Source organism: Triticum aestivum, chromosome 7D (assembly GCF_018294505.1).
Source record: "Triticum aestivum cultivar Chinese Spring chromosome 7D, IWGSC CS RefSeq v2.1, whole genome shotgun sequence".
Taxonomy (NCBI): domain Eukaryota; kingdom Viridiplantae; phylum Streptophyta; class Magnoliopsida; order Poales; family Poaceae; genus Triticum; species Triticum aestivum.
In genome coordinates this window covers 615,375,751-615,396,527 of record NC_057814.1, presented here as the reverse complement: position 1 = coordinate 615,396,527, position 20,777 = coordinate 615,375,751, and the positions used below count along the sequence as shown (strand labels likewise).

The window sequence follows — 20,777 nt, the reverse complement described above, 5'->3', positions numbered from 1 at the left end:
TGCCATTAGCTCCACAAGCTCGGGGTCCGCTGTAAGAGGAGTTCTGAAGAACCGCCCCCTCCGTCGCCAAACTTTGTTTATTTGGTTATATAGTCCGTTCTTCATCGCACATATGCACCAATTTTTCCAAAAAGGGGGGGGGGGGGGGGGGGGGGGGGGAGAAGTTTCGTGGATACAAATTGGGTTTTGCATCGTGTGTATAAAAATGACAGATGCAGTGCTTAAGGCTTTTAGTAGGGGATGGCACCTCTTTGGTGGTGGCGGTGGCGCCTGTCCAGGGAATAAAATTTCATCGAAGTATGAGACCTCAAAGTGTCTGCACACGCACGCAAACATCATCTGTTCTCTTTAAGAATTACCCTCTGTCACATACCGCATTCTTCGGAGATCATTCAGGACAATGCTCCATGATCATTCAGGATCTTTTATGGGAATGCCTCAGCGGCGCACATTATTAAATATCAATGAGAGTTTCATTCAGTGAAGGTGCATTGCAAGAAACTGTGTTCAGCAGGTGCATTGCAAGAAACTGTGCTTTACATCATCGTAGGAATAAATGTGCAAGCGCAATCAGGATTTACACAAACGCCTCTTAAGCTGTCACTGATGATATGCTTACGCTCTAAAGGATGACAACGTTCATGAACTTCCTCTTTGCAAAAGCCAGCCACCATTTGTTTGGAGTGCCATTAGCTCTGTATGCGCAGTTGAGCAGCCTCCCGCTCGTTTCCTCCCTTATCTGCTTCAGATAGTTCCTCAGCAGTTCTGCATTGGAGAGGATCACAATCCATGGGAGTTAGAATATTCTGCTGTTAGATTTGGTCGGTGTCTACCAATTTATAGCTGATCTAGCCTACGGCTTAAATAAAGTACTACTGTTTGATTCTCTCTCAAGAAGTAAATTACGTGAAAAAATACCAAGCAAACAACTTATTACTTTTGCAGAGAACAGTTTAGCTTAGTTACTTTCACTAAAAGCATATGCACGTGCAAATATGCAATTGAAGTTGATGGAGCTTTATATACCTGCTTCCTCCCCAGATTGGGGGAGAGTGAAAAGTCCAGGAAAAGGAAACCCTGGTTCCCCAGGCACAGGAACTTTTTCCAACCCCAGGTTAATGATTGCCTTAGTTCCGACAGCCAGCGTCCGGCAGGTTTCTAGTCTTTTCAAGGCAATATTGATGTAAGATGTCAGATAGATGAGCAATTTGTCTGCTGGGCTTTTGACATGGAAGTTTTTGAAGAAAACATTTGCTCGGAAGAAAGTTATCGCTTCATCAACTATATCCGCCTTATCTGTAATAGCATCAATGTTAATAAGCAGTTCGACATTGTCATACAGGAATGGAAGTACATCATTATAAATGTGTATGATGTTGTACAGCACCTGAATCCGCGGCTGGGGCTGGGCCCTTTATATGAGTTTTTAGTGGAAGCAAAGGACACCCACAGGCTTTTGTGATCTCATCATCGTCAATGAAACTAGAGTGATAAACCTGTCCATGAGGGAGAAATGCATATGGTGCTCAGATATTGCATAGTTAATGTTAACCATGACCAAACTAGAACCAACAAAATTAGCATGGGAAACTAAAGCAAGCGGTGAGCACATTTGATAGCTATTTGCTACCATCGATATTACCTTTGTCAAATGCTTAAACCCATGAAAGGTGTTTCTAAAGGAGTAACTCTAACTGAAGTACTTTGACCAACAAGATTGATGTCACCTTATTACATTTCTCCTGTTTGGACTACCTTGACTGGTATTAGCAGAAGACATCATACAACTATATGGCTTTTAAGTTTAACTTGCAAATGGAAGTGTCATATAGCTTCATCAGAGGATGGGCAAACAAATAACAGTTGAGGTTGGTGGGGCGGAGCTCGCCTCCCCCCTCTAGTTATGTATTATGGATCGCAAACTGTGATGGTGTCAAACTAGAATTGTCTGGGCTCTACTTTAACATCAGCTTCCAGGACCTTCCCAAACATGCTCTGTTAAGTAACCAGAAAATATAAACAGGAATTTTGTAATGAGGTGCATTGCATACGTTAGTGTAGCAGTACCGGCTCCGGTAATGAAAAACAAAGCACGTAAAAAATGGGACCAATCTTTATGTGCCAACTTAACACTCAAAACGGAACTCCGCTTTCAATTTGGCATAATCAGACCCGTTGGCTGCCCAAATTCGGTGACAATAGCATCCAAGGAATAACAAATTAACAAGGTATGGAAGAAGAAGATGGCAAGTAACTCACCATGTCTATGAACGAGCGCCAGGTACGGTGCACCGCTGACAAACAAGGATCACCGCCTGCGTAGATCTCCTGAGTGACGTCTATCTGGAAACGAGGAAGGATGGGATTGAGGCCGGTTGCCGAGGAAGGAAGTTCGCCCTAGTACAGCAATGGAACCTAAACAAAACAGATAATAAGGCAACTGCATACTGGACTTGCATTTCAACGGACTGCATAGGAAAGCAGGAGTTTCAAGAAAGCACTTACAAAAGAAGACTGACTGGCTCTGAATAGTTTCCTCAGAAGCTGGCTAATGCCCCCTGTCGGCCGGCAGCAATTCAGGCTCTGCATCGAAGATACAAGCTGCGTTATAGAAAAACTTGGACTGTGTATGGTAATAACAAAAGGCAGCAGCAAGTAACAGATGCAAACTTGCAGGTAATAAACTGAATGATTGTGACTGCATTTACATCATCCAAGGCATCATACCAAAGAGGACTGAAAGGAAATCAAGGCACAATCAAGCCCAACAACCACACGGACGGATTCGCTGCAAAATGTTATCTTCACAACGTCAAGCCCGGTTCAGTTCTCGAATCAAAATCCGGGGCGGTTACTTGGGCATATATTCAGAGCAGAGCAGACACTGGCCCCAGGGCCAGGGCTGGCGGTAGGTACGATGACCTCCACACGAAATGGAAACAAGAAAAGGGCGAAGGCCAGATTCACCGACGTGTAGCAGGCGGCTGTTCGATCCACAGCCGGCAATCAACGAGCGTTAACCCCTGCCCCGGGAGATCTAACCCGAGACGCGGGATTGGTAAGAGAGGGTAGGAGTGCAGGGGGACCCGGACCGTATCGCCGGCGCGCAGCCCCGCGACGACCGGAGCACATGAGCAGATCGGAATATTGCTGAAAGGGGGAGGGAGCGGGTGGAGAGGCGCTTACCGCAGTTGACGATTGGGGGCGGGCTTGACAGGGGGGCGAGGCGGGCTCCGGCGAGCGGCGGCGCGCGGGGGTGGGGGTGGGAGGGGGATCCGTGGATGGAGACGCAGGCGTTTTCTTTTTTTTTTTTTTTTAGAGAGAGAAGAAGAAAAAGAATAAGAGAAAGGCGCAGGCCATTTGCTTGCCCGCCCTTGGGCAGTCGGTGCTTTTTCCCCTAATAATGAGATTTTGGTGTTATTTTTCACGGTTGACCCAAGCGAAGGGCTCGCCGGTGAAGCTTGGAGGGAAGAGTTTGTCTAGTCGCCTAGAGTTATCGGAGGAAAAAATTTGTTTTTCCTTGAACACGTGTTAATTATATAGTAGTTCTGATCTCACATGATGTACTTCTTTTCTTTTCTTTCTATTTTTTCATAATTTAGGAGAAACCTGGCTTGGTTTTACAACATGTCTGAATAGGTTAATTCCTGTTGATGACTCTAGAATCTCTATGAAAAGGTTTTGAAAATTACACTCCAATGTGCTTGGAATGCCTTTGAAATTTATGTTATATGTATTTTCGTGAGGTATGCCGGCCGGGGCATATGAAAATCAACTAGATTTGTTCGTAGTGCATGTTGAGTGATTCTGATATTCGTCAAAATATGGCTGGATTGGTTGAAACTTGCTTGAAATGCCCGCTAAATGTATCCAAAATTAATTGAAGTACGAATGGTCTGATTTTTCTAGCGAAACCTGGTTCAAAAATTTAAAAATCTTTTTTCTGAAATGGGAATGGACAAATGGCGGGTTTAAAGAATTGTCTGGGATGTTTGTTGCGTGTGCTTAGCTATTATGGAAGTTGAGTGAATTATCTGATACATTTGTTCAATCTGCATGAAATGTTTGAAATGCATAGTAGAATGTATCTAAAGATAATCGAAATGTGATTGAATGTTTTAGGCAAATACATTCAAACTTGAGTGGAATTATTTGTGAGACTTGTAAAAATGACTGAAAATTGAGGAACCGTGTTTGAGTTGCTTCCAAGTCAAACTCACACTCAGCTATGCTGTTGGATATTCCCTGCAATTTCGTCGACAATCTTTCAAAAAAATAAAGAAGGCAAATGCGTGCAAACCGAGAAGGCTTGAGTTTGTCGGGGACAGCCACCGTGACTTTACAAAGAGACCATATTCCCCAAAACATCAATAGCTACAATGAATACAGAGCATCATTGTTCATCATGCATGTGTAGTGATTTAGAAAAGAGAGAAAACAAAATGTTGCTCTCGTGTTATGAGAATTCAGCTGATCACATAGAGCTCATTTGGTTCGTGCAATCATCAAAACATAGATAACTTGGAGTGCATGACTGACACATGTTGATCAAAATATGTCACTTTGTGGATTGAGCATAGCCAAGAGCACAACGCTCCTAAAGCCAATAGTAGCGGTGCGCTACCAAAACAAAGCTTCACTTGAATGGTTGCAGGCTTCTACCAAACTAGGCAAAATCCTAAAACCAAATAATACTATAAGGAGTTGATTGTCATGGGAAAGGATGCTCTTCCCAATGCGCACCACCAATCCAAAAACTGGAGGATGAGAATCATGTCAACGGGCAATCTTGATTTTATGCATCGACTCTGCAAAATGAGACAAATGAAAACAAGCCCTAATCGGTGTAGACACATGCAAATGTATAGCCATAACATAAGCAAATATTGTTGCCAATGGAAAATACGAGCAAGCAAACTAAGTGTTGAATGTGATTAACTGGAATTTAATACAAAACCCGAAGGGTAATAAAATTCAGATGAGAAAACAAGCACCGGCTAATTTACAAACTCATTTTGGCTCCTAAATAAATATGCAAACAAGAAGGGCATAATACATAGAGGAGATTGCATATGACAAAAGGGCAACTAATTAAGTTAAGAAAGCTTGCATAAAAATCCAAAAATAATAATCCTAACTCTACACTTCAGCTTTCGTATGCATTGGTAAAGATGTTAGGGTGTGCTCACACAAACTCAGTAGTTATATATCATATTAGCTAATAAGTGAGATACATGTACACAACTAGACTTCGTAATTGGAATGTCAATTCCACATTTGAAGCACCCTAGAGATTTTTCATATCACGAAAAGCAATGTCAGCTTAACCTTTAGGCTTCGGCCAAACTTACCAGACATTAGATAAACATGGCACTTCACAGAAGGATATGCACGGAAGATGTTTTGTGCTATTTCGCATCCACCTTTCCTTGACCAGACTTCATGTGACAGATTCAAAGTCATTCCTTTAAGCTTTGGCGAACATTTGAGTATGAGTTTTAAGAAATCAAACTCATGATCTACTCCTTCAAAGCCATTGATCTCCACTTCTTCGAGAGTAGTCAGTGAGATGTTTTGGGTTCTCCAATTTGTGGGCGCACATGGACACTCTGGTTTGCATCCTTCTTGCACCTGAAACAAAAAAATAGATGTAAATTACCACATAATGTAATTTTTTCATGAATCACATAATGCATTTTTGAGATATGTAATCAGAGCTAATAATTACCGTTGTTCTCCATAAAAAAACCTTAAGCTTTTGCATAGCAGTGCCCATTAGATTAATCCCAAGAAGATGAAACACAAGCGCTCCAAAAACATGCCTCTTTGTTGTGAGATGTAGCTCTACAACAGAGAAGGCAACAACCATATGCTTCTCTATCTCTTGTGTAAAGTTGGCCAACTCATCATGGAAATTAGATGACAAATTAGAAGAAAATTTTGGACTCCTCCATTGTGGCAAAGGACATGGTAAATTTCTTAAGCATGGGGGCAACGATGTCTACATGGTCTATCCATGAATTCCCATCCACTACAATCTCCTGAAGTGACGGAGAGTGGATTGTCAGGTCGTGCTCATGTATGCCAACACGCTTGAGGTGGAGCGTGCGCAAGCGTGGGCAACATGAGAGCATGGCAACGATGTTGATGTAGCAGGATGATAGAGTCAACGTCTTGAGTGCGGTGAACTCGACACCGTTTGGCACACGACAGATGACGACGGGAAGTTCCATCGTGATCGAGGTGGCACGGTGGAAGCAAGGCAGATCCACGATATAGGGATTGATTATTTCCAAGGGGAGGCCAAAGATGACCTCCTTCGGCTCAAGTCGCGCTGCAGCATGGAGCAGCGAGGTTACATCGGGCTTGCGAAGCCCATGGAGGCGCCTTTGTTTCTTGGGGATGTGCCAGCCCTCCTTGGCAACATGGATCTCGAGGAGGGAAATCATGCTCGGGGGCCGAGGAATGTGGCCCATCGCCGCTTCGATCTTGGGGAAGGTGATGTTGAGGAAGACGATCTGTTGGAGGTGGGCCCAGAGGCCACGCCACCGGCGGGAGAGGGCGCTGGTGCGCGCGGCGGCGGCAATGCATCTGAGTCGGGCAAGGATGAGGAGGAGTAGGTCGGTAGGGAGAGCACTAATGTGGTCCGCTTCACTTCCTAAGGTATCGAGCAGTGGTTGGGAGGAACGCCGGCGACGATGCTCCCATCTCAACTCCATCAGATGTCCGCAGAAACTCCGATGTTCCCCTTCCATTCGAGCCAACGATGAGAGGATTCCTTTATACATACCTTCTCTAATAATGTGTTTCCCCATTTGGACCAGAAATAAATATTTCCTATTTGGCAAACGACATAAATTTTATCCCTAATTTCACACTTCGGCCAATTTTGGCAACTAATGATGGTATCTTCCCTATTTTACACATGGGCTAAATTCTATTGGTAATATGACACCTTTTGTCAATTTTGGCTACTAAGAATGTTAGATGAAAATTAGGTGTGCGCAAATAGGGACGATTTCTTTTTCCGGGGCCAAACAAGGAAGCACATTGTTAGAAATGACTAGCAAACTTGCACGCGTAACCCACATCTCCTGTAGTCCAAGTCCTGTCTTGTATGCAATAACGTGTCATGGGAACAACTTGCTCAAGCACTTCAGGTGAAGCCAAGGACGACCCGCTTGTTGGGGATATTACCACTGGGCGTAAACCGGCCAAGAGAGGCCGGGTTAACTTCATAAGTAGTTCATCTGTATCTGAAGCCCATGAAGACAGACGGTGACGCTTCATGAAGGCCCAGGGCCCAAAGCCGGTTTAAGGCATGTAGACACAAACCGGCATTGAGATGTAAACTTGTGTTGTAAGATATGCGTAGCAGAGACCGAGCCGGACATGATTATGAGCCGGCCTCGGAGTCTGTAAACCGACGGGCGTCAACCCATGTATATAAGGGGACGACCCGGCGGTGGTTCAGGGACAACAGACAACAACTCGAGACTCAGGCAAAGCGTATTCGCTCCCTGGTCATCGAAACCCCATCAATTCCATCACAACTAGACGTAGGCTTTTACCTTCATCGAAGGGGCCGAACTAGTATAAAACTCTCTTGCGTCCCTTGTTCGCTTTAACCCCTTCGAGCTAATCGGTAGCGATGGCTCCACGACTAAGTCCTTTCTCTAGGACATCTGCCGTGACAAAACCACGACAGTTGGCGCCCACCGTGGGGCTATCGCACGATGGTTTCAAGTTCTTGAAGGGCAGCTTCGAAGGACTCAAGGGTTACGCTGTGGGCCGGATGACCAAGAGTCGTCGCGGCAAGCTCTACATCGACGATGCAGGCTGGGGCCCCGAGGCCGGCTCGATCGAGTACGGGTACCGGGTCTCCTTTGGCGGCATACACGTTTTCATTGGCAAGATCGGTGAACCGGGCCCTGAGCCGGACATCTGCACCGACCTCGTCGAAACGACTCAGCGTGCGAGATCTGCCCGGGTCAAGCCTATCATGAAGCGTGCCTTCGTGGGAGTTATCCATGGAGGTGAATCTGAGGATAGATCGGAATCAGGTGGCGAGACCGTCGTTTATTCCGGTGACGAGTCATCGACTGGAGAGACCGAGTCGTTATATCAGTTACAAGATGGCCGGATTGGGGGCTGTTCCGATGGTGACAGTATTCCGGACCCCTTTGATCTGCCAAACCGGGTGGCGATCTTCATGGCCGGCACGCAACCAGCGCTCCACTCTTCAACCGCAGCGGCGATGATTTTCGGATCAGCAGCGGCGGCAGCGGCTGGGGCAGGAGGCCCTGTGCGACCGCCGGCTCAGGTTCTATCTGATTTGTTTGATATGTTGGCAACGCTAATGGCGGAGGTTAACCCGGCGGATCAGGATACACACAATGTGGAAATCACGAAAGTGAAAGATCAGATCACCCAGGCAAAAGCCGACTTAGCAGCTGAGGATACCAGGATAGCCGCGGAGCGGGCCGCTTTGGATGCACAAGCTTACCGGATTATGCTGGATCAGAGTGCGTCGAACGAAGTCCTGAAGAGGAGGCACCGATCTCACCTGCCACCGGTTTATGAAGCTAGAAATCTCTTTAACACCCCAGGAGCAGGAACCAGCAATCCGCCGGTGGTAAACCGGGCAGAAGCACCCGGAGCAGGGGCGCCGGTTCAGCCACGTTTGGCGGATCCGCCTCGTCAGAACAACGTTGTGGTACCTCATGTCCCCACACCACTGGGTCATTACTCTAACCCAATGGACAACATTGTCGCTGCCGCTTCACAGCTGGCGGCCATCCCGATCGAAGGCGATTCTCCAGCAGCGGTCGAGACGCGTCGGGTTAAGGAGCTTCTTCAGACAGCCTTGATTCAACAGGAGGCTTATTCATGTAGTCGCGATCGGATTCATTCGACTCCCCGTCCAAGCCGGAGTTACAGCAGGCATATGGATTAACCGGTAGTGTCAAGCAATGCGCGGAACCGTGATCTGCCCCGTGGCCATAACCCGGCGGGTGGTGCCGGTGATGCTCAGGATGTGGTGGACTGGGCTCGGGCACGCAGAGAGGCCGAGTTAGCGGCGCAGCACGAGGCCCGTCAGCTTACTCCGGTTCATCCAACCACATCGGTGGAACCAGGAGTTACCTCTAGTTCCTTGGGAGTGCCATGTCTTGTCCCAGCGTTGCGCAATGTGCGCCTGCCCAAGGATTTCAAGGGCCCGCGCAAGGTGCCGAATTACACCGCTAATTTATCCCCTGAAACATGGGTTGAAAGCTACGAGATGGCCATGGAGATGCTGGACGTGGATGATGCGGCATGTGCGAAGTACTTCACCATGATGCTAGAAGGAACGGCCCGCACTTGGCTAAAGAGTTTACCGGCTAATTCTATCAGGTCATGGGCTGAGTTGAGAGCCCGGTTTGTTCAGAATTTCAAGGATACGTGCAAGCAGCCCATGTCAATTGTGGACTTAGCTGCCTGTGTCCAGGAGGAAGGAGAGGCCGGGTTAACTTCATAAGTAGTTCATCTGTATCTGAAGCCCATGAAGACAGACGGTGACGCTTCATGAAGGCCCAGGGCCCAAAGCCGGTTTAAGGCATGTAGACACAAACCGGCATTGAGATGTAAACTTGTGTTGTAAGATATGCGTAGCAGAGACCGGGCCGGACACGATTATGAGCCGGCCTCGGAGTCTGTAAACCGACGGGCGTCAACCCATGTATATAAGGGGACGACCCGACGGTGGTTCAGGGACAACAGACAACAACTCGAGACTCAGGCAAAGCGTATTCGCTCCCTGGTCATCGAAACCCCATCAATTCCATCACAACTAGACGTAGGCTTTTACCTTCATCGAAGGGGCCGAACTAGTATAAAACTCTCTTGCGTCCCTTGTCCGCTTTAACCCCTTCGAGCTAACCTGTAGCGATGGCTCCACGACTAAGTCCTTTCTCTAGGACATCTGCCGTGACAAAACCACGACTCTGATAGTACCAAGGATCCCGAGTCTGACGATGACAAAATAGGGAAGGGAAAGAAGGGCGGCAACGCCAAGGGGCAGCACCACAACCCGGCGGGTCATGGAAATGGCGGCAAGCGTAAAGCGGACCATGGTTTAGACTTTGTGGCTAACACTAATACTCACGACAAGGGCCAACGGCGTAAGGGTAAACCGCCCCGGCGGAATGGAATGCCGAATCCTAATCCGGACCGTTTGTCGTATCTGTTGAACCAGCCCTGTCCAAAGCATGAGACGAAGGAGGAACCATCTACACACCTCTGGAAAGATTGTTATATCATGCAAGAGTTCAAAAATTCTGACTCTTTCTGGTATGATCATGGATCAGGAGGCGGGTCGGGCTTTGGCTCTCATGGGCCAGTTTATGGCGGAGGAAATTCCGGTTCTGGATTCCATGGCAATCAGGGCGGACATAACAATCAAAGTAATCAAGGTAACCAAGGTGGCTATAATCATCAGGGCAATCAGCAGCAGCAGCAGTCGGGTTACCAGAGCAACCCGAAGCAGGTGAATAGCGGACAGTATCATGTCTTCACCACTAGCTTGGACAAGCGTGATCAGAAGCTTCATAAATGGATGGTGAATGCCGTTGAACCGGCGGTGCCCCGTTATTTGCGCTGGTCCGAGCAGCCTATTGTGTGGAGTAGAGACGATCATCCACCCCGGGTTGACAATCCGGGTCATCTGGCTCTGGTGGTGGCACCTCAGGTGGGAGGTTATAAGTTCACTAAGGTACTCATGGATGGAGGGAGTAGTATCAATATCCTTTATTATGAAACTTTCCGTCGCATGGGGCTAACAGATAAAAATCTTAAACCGTCCAATACGGTGTTCCATGGTGTGGTGCCTGGTAAGTCGGCATATCCTGTTGGTAAGATAGCCCTGGAGGTGGCTTTTGGAGATGAGCATGACTCGAGATCAGAAACCTTGACCTTTGAAGTGGTGAAAATCAGAAGCCCGTATCATGCCCTATTTGGACGGCCAGCTTATGCCAAGTTTATGGCACAGCCTTGTTATGTTTATCTACAGCTCAAGATGCCGGGTCACAAGGGAACTATAACCGTGCATGGAAGCTGCAAGATTGCTCTGGAGTGTGAGGAAGGTGATGCGGCTTATGCTGAGTCGGTTTGTGCAACAGAGGAGTTGAAGTTTTACAAAGACAATGTTGATCCGGCAGATATGACTTCGTTGAAGAAACCAACTACGGAACATGATCCGACCCTGAAGTTTAAATCGGCTGATGAGACTAAACTTGTTGACTTCGTGCCTGGCGATTCGTCCAAGCAGTTTAGCATCAGCGCTAACTTGGATCCGAAATAGGAAAGCGCGCTCATCGAGTTCATCCATGAGAATCGGGACATCTTTGCATGGAAGCCTTCTGACATGCCTGGTGTACCGAGAGAACTCGCTGAGCACACCCTCAATGTTGATCCTAAGTATAAACCGGTCAAGCAGTTTTTCCGCCGGTTCAATGAAGAAAAGACGCAAAGCTATTGGAGAAGAAGTAGCCAGGCTCTTGGCGGCTGGATTTATCGTTGAAGTATTCCATCCTGAGTGGTTGGCTAATCCGGTGCTGGTCCTCAAGAAGAATGGCACTTGGCATATGTGTGTGGACTACACAGATCTCAACAAAGCTTGTCCAGTAGATCCTTTTGCCCTCCCCCGTATTGATCAGATTATTGATGCTACAGCGGGTGTGAGCGGTTAAGTTTTTTGGATGCATATTCTGGTTATCATCAGATCAAAATGGCAGTTAAGGACCAGGAGAAGACGGCCTTCATAACTCCCTTTGGAGCCTTCTGCTATGTGTCCATGCCCTTTGGGCTCAAGAGTGCACACGCAACTTATCAACGGTGTGTGCAGAATTGTCTTCATAAACAGATCGGCCGCAATGTTCACGCCTATGTGGATGATATTGTGGTGAAATCAAGGAAAAAGGAGACATTGGTTGATGACTTGAAGGAAACCTTTGATAACCTGTGGGTTTATAAAATGATGCTTAATCCAGCCAAGTGCGTTTTTGGTGTACCTGCAGGCAAGCTCTTGGGTTTTTTGGTGTCTAACAGGGGCATTGAAGCTAATCCGGAAAAGATCAAGGCCATCACCTCCTTGGCTAAACCAAAGTGTATCAATGATGTTCAACGCCTAGCAGGCCGGATTGCCGCGTTGAGCCGGTTTGTCACTCGTCTTGGTGAGAAGGCCATTCCTTTGTATTAGATGCTGAAGAAAACGGATAACTTCGTCTGGAGTGATGCCGCTAATGAAGCATTTGAGGACTTAAAGCGGCAGCTAGCTAATCTGCCGATTCTCGCTGCTCCGGTTGATAAAGAACCGTTGCTGCTATATGTGGCAGCTAACGCTCGGGCCGTTAGTGTGGCTATTGTGGTGGAGCGCAAGGAGGCAGGAAAGGAATATCCGGTTCAGCGGCCGGTTTACTATATTAGTGAGGTACTCATTGAATCCAAGCAGAGGTACCCGCATTGGCAAAAATTGGTGTATGGGGTTTTCATGGCAAGCCGAAAGCTTAAGCAGTATTTCCAAGGTCATCCCATCACGGTGGTCAGCTCTGCTCCTTTGGGGGATATAATCCAGAATAGGGAGGCAACTGGTCGAATTGCTAAGTGGGCTATCGAGCTCGGGCCTCACGGGTTGAAATACATACCCCGAACGGCGATCAAATCTCAGGCACTTGTGGATTTCATCAATGATTGGACAGAATTACAAACGCCAGAAGAGAAGCCGGATCACACTTATTGGACTATTCATTTTGATGGGTCCAGGCAATAGGAGGGCTCGGGGGCTGGAGTCGTGTTAACTTCCCCACGAGGTGATAAGTTTTGTTATGTTCTCCGTTTAATGTTCCCTTGCACTAATAATGCAGCTGAATATGAGGCCTTACTCCATGGTCTACGGATGGCTAAGGAGATGAATCTCAGCCGAGTTAAATGCTTCGGTGACTCGGATCTGGTGGCTCAACAAGTGTCTGTCACTTGGGATTCCAAGGACCCACTAATGGCAGCATATCGTCATGAGGTGGATATTGTTGCAGGTCACTTCAAAGGTTATCAGGTGGATCATGTGGACCGGCGGAAGAATGAAGCGGCAGACGTTTTAAGCCGCGTGGGTTCCCAACGTAAACCGGTTCCACCTAATGTTTTCCTGGACGTTTTGCATAATCCGTCCGTCAAGCTCCCTGGTGAAGAGGATTTGGCTGTTGCTGATCCGGAGGCTCAGTTGGTGGCAGCTCTACATGTTATCCCGGATTGGACGGTTCCGTATCTGGCGTATACCAGGGCGAGTTACCAGAGGATGAAACTTTGGCCAGACAGATAACCTGGCGGTCCAAGTCCATGACTATTATCAATGGAGAGTTACATCATTACAGTGTGACAGGGGTGTTTCAACGCTGTGTATTGTTGGAAATATGCCCTAGAGGCAATAATAAATTGGTTATTATTATATTTCCTTGTTCATGATAATCGTTTATTATCCATGCTAGAATTGTATTGATAGGAAACTCAGATACATGTGTGGATACATAGACAACACCATGTCCCTAGTAAGCCTCTAGTTGACTAGCTCGTTGATCAATAGATGGTTACGGTTTCCTGACCATGGACATTGGATGTCGTTGATAACGGGATCACATCATTAGGAGAATGATGTGATGGACAAGACCCAATCCTAAGCCTAGCACAAGATCATGTAGTTCGTTTGCTAAGAGCTTTTCTAATGTCAAGTATCATTTCCTTAGACCATGAGATTGTGCAACTCCCGGATACCGTAGGAATGCTTTGGGTGTACCAAACGTCACAACGTAACCGGGTGGCTATGAAGGTGCACTACAGGTATATCCGAAAGTGTCTGTTGGGTTGGCACGAATCGAGACTGGGATTTGTCACTCCGTGTAAACGGAGAGGTATCTCTGGGCCCACTCGGTAGGACATCATCATAATGTGCACAATGTGACCAAGGAGTTGATCACGGGATGATGTGTTACGGAACGAGTAAAGAGACTTGCCGGTAACGAGATTGAACAAGGTATCGGGATACCGACGATCGAATCTCGGGCAAGTAACATACCGATAGACAAAGGGAATTGTATACGGGATTGATTGAATCCCCGACATCGTGGTTCATCCGATGAGATCATCGTGGAACATGTGGGAGCCAACATGGGTATCCAGATCCCGCTGTTGGTTATTGGCCGGAGAACGTCTTGGTCATGTCTGCATGGTTCCCGAACCCGTAGGGTCTACACACTTAAGGTTCAGTGACGCTAGGGTTATAGAGATATTAGTATGCGGTAACCCGAAAGTTGTTCGGAGTCCTAGATGAGATCCCGGACGTCACGAGGAGTTCCGGAATGGTCCGGAGGTAAAGATTTATATATGGGAAGTCTTATTTTGGTCGCCGGAAAAGTTTCGCGCATTATTGGTATTGTACCGGGAGTGCCGAAAGGGGTTCGGGGGTCCACCAGCCCCGGGGGGCCACATGGGCTGTAGGGGTGTGCGCCTTGGCCTATATGGGCCAAGGGCACCAGCCCCAAGAGGCCCATGCGCCAAGAGATAAGGGAAAGGGAGAGTCCTAAAGGGGGAAGGCACCTCCGAGGTGCCTTGGGGAGGATGGACTCCTCCCTGGTCGCACCCTTCCTTGGAGGAAGGGCCAAGGCTGCGCCCCCCCTCTCCCTTGGCCCTATATATAGTGGGGGGAAGGGAGGGCAGCAATACCCAAGCCCTGGCGCCTCCCTCTCCCTCCCGTGACACATCTCCCTCCTCCCGCAGCGCTTGGCGAAGCCCTGTTGGAATCCCGCTACTTCCACCACCAAGCCTTCGTGCTGCTGGATCTCCATCAACCTCTCCTTCCCCCTTGCTGGATCAAGAAGGAGGAGACGTCGCTGCTCCGTACGTGTGTTGAACGCGGAGGTGCCGTCCGTTCGGCGCTCGGTCATCGGTGATTTGGATCACGACGAGTACGACTCCATCAACCCCGTTCACTTGAACGCTTCCGCTCGCGATCTACAAGGGTATGTAGATGCACTCCTTCCCTCTCGTTGCTAGTAAACTCCTTAGATTGATCTTGGCGATGCGTAGAAAATTTTGAATTTCTGCTACGTTCCCCAACATGTATCTCCTGAGGAAGGCCGTGAAATTTTGCGTGAGATCAACGAAGGAGATTGTGGGCACCACGCCGGTTCAAAATCTTTGGTGGGAAAGGCGTTTCGTCACGATTTTTATTGGTTGATAGCTCATGCTGATGCTGAGGACTTGGTTAAAAGATGTGATGGCTGTCAGAAATTCTCACGGCATGCTCATGTACCAGCTCAAGAATTGAGGATGATTCCAATCACCTGGCCATTTGCAACTTGGGGGCTGGATATGGTTGGGCCTTTCAAGAGGTCCAAGGACAAGAAGACCCACCTTTTGGTGGCGGTTGATAAGTTCACAAAATGGGTGGAGGCAGAGCCAGTTAGTAAGTGTGATGCAGCCACGACAGTTCAATTCATCAAAAAGGTGATCTTCCGGTTTGGCTTTCCACACAACATTATAACAGACAATGGTACCAATCTGTCAAAGGGTGCCATGAAGGAGTTCTTTCAATGTGAGCACATCTGGCTTGACGTGTCATCAGTGGCTCACCCCCAGTCCAATGGTCAAGCGGAGAGGGCCAATCAAGAGATCTTGAGAGGCATCAAACCCCGGCTTATGGTTCCTTTGCAACGGACGCCGGGTTGTTGGGTTGAGGAGTTACCTTTAGTGTTATGGAGCATCAATACCACACCCAACAGATCGACAGGCTACACGCCTTTCTTCATGGTTTATGGAGCGGAAGCGGTTCTTCCTAGTGACATCCGTCATGACTCGCCTCATGTAGCGGCATATGTTGAAGCGGATAACGAGAAGGCACGGCAGGAAGCTCTTGATCTGTTAGATGAGGAGCGTGACATGGCGGCAGCCCGTTCGGCGATTTATCAGCAAGATCTGTGTCGTTATCATAGCCGCCGGGTTAGAACCAGAACCTTTCAAGAAGGAGATTTGGTGCTTCGACTCATCGAGGATCAGACGGATATGCACAAGCTATCCCCCCGTTGGGAAGGGCCTTTTGTGGTCAGCAAGGATTTGCACAATGGGTCGTACTACCTAATCGATGTTCGAGAGTGCAAAGACTCACGTAAATCGGAGGAGGAGACCAACCGGCCATGGAATATTGCTTATCTTCGGCCCTACTATACTTGAGCTACAGGCTCTGCTTATGTACATATTATGACATTGTATATATTATGATCAATATAATAAACTGGAACCTCAGCTAACGCGGGGTATCTGTTGTTTTCTTACATCACGTGTGGTTACATGGAGCTTACAAAGCGGCGTCCGGTTTACCCCGTGATTTAGCTTCTTAAAGCTTGATATCAGATCACTTGGGGGCTTGGTCGTATCCGAACCATAGCTACACCTCTTGATCGGCGCAATGCCACAACATCACTTGGGAGCATGGTCGAACCCGAACCATGACTACGCCTCTTGATCAGCGTAAAGCCACAGAATCACTTGGGGGCTTGGTCGTATCCGAACCATAGCCACGCCTCTTGATCGGCGTAATGCCACAGCATCACTTGGGAGCATGGTCGAACCCGAACCATGACTACGCCTCTTGATCGGCGTAAAGCCACAGAATCACTTGAGGGCTTGGTCGAACCCGAACCATAGCAATGCCTTTTGATCGGCGTAATGCCACAGCATCACTTGGGGGCTTGGTCGAACCCGAACCATAGCAACACCTCTTGATCAAATTTGGGGCCTGGCAGCCCATGAAAAGCCTCGACTACAACGGTTTTATTTGCCTTTTGCTAAGTTTCTTTTTCTTTTGCTAAGATTTGTGATGTTTTCAAACCAGTGTTTATCAACCCAGTTGGGCTGTCAACTACAAGTTGTCAGTACATGACCAAGTTATAATCCGGAGACTATCAGCCTGGTCTGGTTTTGACTCATAGTCACCAGTATGGAATAAGCCGGTGTTTATTACAACCCGGAACGGTTTTGTTGTAAACCGGCATTATATAACATGAGATACTTTTACTCCGGATTAAGGTTATGACCTTCATTACAAGGTTGGTCAGCTAACACTATGCCTAAAGGTCGCAGGTATCATATATTTCCATGCTTGGTTATCTTTTACAACCTTGGTTATAAAACTTGGTCATATATATAGTTGGGTATCCTGACCCGCCCGGTGGTAAACCGCCAGGGCATTTTAAGCTTTTTATCTGCAGGAACAATTGGAATAAATAGCTATGGATTATGAACATCATATCTCAAAGCATGGCGGATTAACACGCATCAGTTGCAGATAAATATGCACGAAGGCATAACAGACCAAGTGTTTTAACTAGCCTATTACAAGGCGTTTCAGTACTCAAATGAATAATTGTTTCTCAATAAACATTGCAGTATGGAAGGTTAAACCGGCCACCGGGTTATGATCACTGAGCAGCTTGACCTGACGGCTGCGGGTCATCCTGCACCGGTTCTTCTTCTTCGTCCCTACCCAGCGGCTGGAAGTCAACAGTTGTCCAGTCGATCCCATTTAAAGCTTGGAACACAGCTTCGTCGCTTATAAGGGTGGACGGTTCAATATCAGGGGCATAAGTGTGCTTACGGATTGGAGGGATCAGGCTTTGAGTTTCAAGAGCTGGTGCAGCAACCCGCTTGTTATTGATATCATAACTCGCCTGATAATGTGAAAGATCAGCTTCTTCAGCAAGTTGACAAGCCAGTGGACGTACTTCCCGGTTTATGGCGCGGAGATCTTCCGTGCAAAATTCTGATCCGTTCTCTTTCAAGCTTGGGTAGCCTTTAGCCACGTCCGTCGGATCAAGATCAGGCACCCATGCTTTTGCCCGGTTTAGCGCGGTCAGAGCGCCAGCCCTTGCAGCAGACCTCTTCAGCTCTTCTATCCGGGCAGGCAGCATAGATAGCCTGTCTAAGGTATCCTTGATCAACTTCGGGGGTGGCTTATTGTGCGAAGCGGTGCAGATAATCCGTTGTGCGCCGATATAAAGTTGCTCTATCAGCGTGTAGGCAGCTTTCAACTTCTTCTACACATCTGAGCCCAGATGGCTAATGCGGGTTCCTGTATCATTACAAACATCAGTAAACCGGCAACGCATGAGAGGATATGTTGAAAGCATAAAGGAAGGATGCTTACCAAACACAGCAGAGGTCATAGCATGCACTTGCCGCTTTACACCAGTCAGCTCATCAACCACCGGTTTAAGAGCGGCTTCTGCGTTTTCAGCCCTTTTTATCAAAGCGGCTTTTTCAGTCTCCCAATCCGCCCGCTCTTTGTTGAAGCCCTCTTTCAGTTTCTCCATAGCGCCTAGAGCGCGGGTCAACTCTTCCTCCGCTTTGGAGGCTTCAGATTGCTGGGTTTTGATGTTCTCCTGCAGATCAGTGGTTTGGCGTTCCTTCTTGCTCAGCTCCGCCTGTAAAGAGACAGATACATAATGAGTTGACAGTACATATTTGAAGTACCAAGCACATAACAAGTTATGCCCTTAGTACTTGGGGGCTAATGCATATTTGCGTTTACTCAGAAATTTTTACAAGTCCCAAACACAATACAAGTATTAAGCTTGGCACTTGGGGGCTAATGTGTGTTTGCTCAAAAAGCTGTTGATATAGGAATTCTTCTACAGTCCCGGTTCATCTTTATAAAGTTAAACCGGCCCTTGGGGACTATACCGGCGAAAGAGAATTATGGCAAATTATAAGGAACCGGTTCATCTTAACAAGGTAATCCGGTTCCTGGAGGCTAAATAGGCAAGGTTAAGTTATGACAAAAGTCCCGGTTTAGATTGGTATCATAAACCGTCACTTGGGAGCTACTACGAGTCGATGAACTGCAATTGGACAAAGGATAAAAATAGTAGTTACCTCATATCGCTCCTTCATCAAGTTTACCAAACTAGCTTCATAGTCACGACTGGTATACAGACGGTTCAAGAAGCCAGAGTGAATAGCTTGAACATTGAGGTTGGCGAAGCTTGATAAATCGGCATTCCATTTGCCTTTGCCGATAGTAGAGAGATCATCCTTGGCAGTATGCTTTGACAAAGCTATAGGGTTGCCTGGAGTGGAGTGGCCAGTGCCAGTAATCATAACATCATCATCTTGTTCATCCGCAGCTCTTGCCGGAGTTGGCGGCTTATCAGTGTCCTTCGTTGGACTGGCCGGTTTGTCACCAGTTCGAACAGGGCTGGTTGGCCGGTCTGCATGACTTGTAGTATCAACTTGCACTTGTTCAGCAAGGAAATCATGGTCTTGAAGCGGCGGATCGTGAAGCATGGCGTCAACATCGGTTTCTTCCAGATCTGGAGTTGTTTCCGGTTCAGCAGCTACATTATCGTTAGCCGTTGTTCAACCGAGCTTTCTTGCTGGGTCTTGGCTTGGCGCTGCGAAAAGATAAGACATAAGGATCAGTACAGTATGAAAAGATAACATATCAAGAATAAAGACATGTGCATAACTCACCCAGGAACTGTTTTGAGAGGTGGAAGCTATGTGGCCGAAGACTCGCCAGAGGATGAGTGAGAAGTGCCCAGGTTAAGAGGCTGGCGAAAACAACCTGCTTTTGGGCATGAAGTATCAATGGGATAAGAGACCTCTGATCGGCGTTTCCGAACCGGACTGTTCGGTAAACTGGCGGAGGTAACTACCTGGCCGCTGTGCCGGGTTGTACGGCGAGCTTCGTGCTGCTGCGTCTTCAAAAGAAAGTTTGGATCCAAATAAGCAAGAGGGTGAGAAAATTTTACTTTCCGGTTTGCTTGACAGATTTTTTATGTTGGCAGAGGATCTGAATCGGAGGAAAGAATAGTTACCTCTACGTCCTCAGCGTGACTGCCTTCAGCGTCGTCCTAATAATAACCAATGTCAATGAGATGTACGAAAAATGAACCAAGAGAGTCAAGTTCTACCTCTGATTCCGGATTACGCACATTGTCATCAACTGGTAGATCGGAGGATGCAGTGGTCCTTCTTTGGCAGGTTTTTTAACAACCTTGGTCTTTGGACGAACTGGCTTGACCGGTTTGTCTTGCGGTTTGCCGGTTTATCTTGTGATGGTTTCTTGTTCTAGAACGGATCATCACCCTGTCAGAAAAATAATCACACTTTCAGAGAATATTTGGACAGAAGCAAATTCAGATACAAAGGATTATATGATTCTTACAGCTGGTGGTTTATTGAAGGTGCAGAAAGGGAGTAGCCCGGTTTGGGCACAGACGGCCTCCGGTTCGTTCAGTATTTTCTTTACAGCCTCAGTGACTTCGTCATCTGTAAGCTGAATGTCAATGTGCCGCTGAGCATACTTCAAACTCCCCGTGTACTCACACATCAAACCGGGGCGCCGTCTTAAGGGAAGAATGCTCCAGCTTATCCAGCAACGAGCAAGATCAACTCCTGTCAAACCGTTCGCCATGAAGGCTCTAAGCTTTGATAGTTGGGGAGCATAGTTGGCCCGTTCTCTTGCTGTCAGCCTCTGAGGAAACGGGTGTGTGTTGCTCAGGCGTTCAGGGCGGTAACCTAGCAGGGGGTTTCATCAGATGGAGAGGTATCCATGCAGTAAAACCAAGTTTGGTTCCACTCTTTGGGGTGACTGTGGAGTTTGGGATGGGGGAAGGTGACTTCTTTCCTCTTCTGAACCGCCATTCCGCCCAATTCTGTATTGGGTCCATCTGAGAACTCGGTGCGACGGTTTA

The 20,777-nt window shown here is 47.5% G+C and overlaps 1 pseudogene across 1 annotated transcript; it reads right to left on the bottom strand.

Annotated features, from left to right (window-relative positions):
* Positions 1-454: 454 nt before the first annotated feature.
* LOC123169157 (uncharacterized) lies at positions 455-6,815 on the bottom strand (annotated as a pseudogene). Its single transcript, XR_006484663.1, has 9 exons — positions 5,729-6,815; positions 5,352-5,631; positions 5,235-5,287; positions 4,301-4,374; positions 2,506-2,623; positions 2,260-2,397; positions 1,388-1,496; positions 1,027-1,296; positions 455-765 (listed from the first exon to the last, which is right to left on the bottom strand). The product of XR_006484663.1 is annotated as an uncharacterized protein (transcript).
* Positions 6,816-20,777: the final 13,962 nt, after the last annotated feature.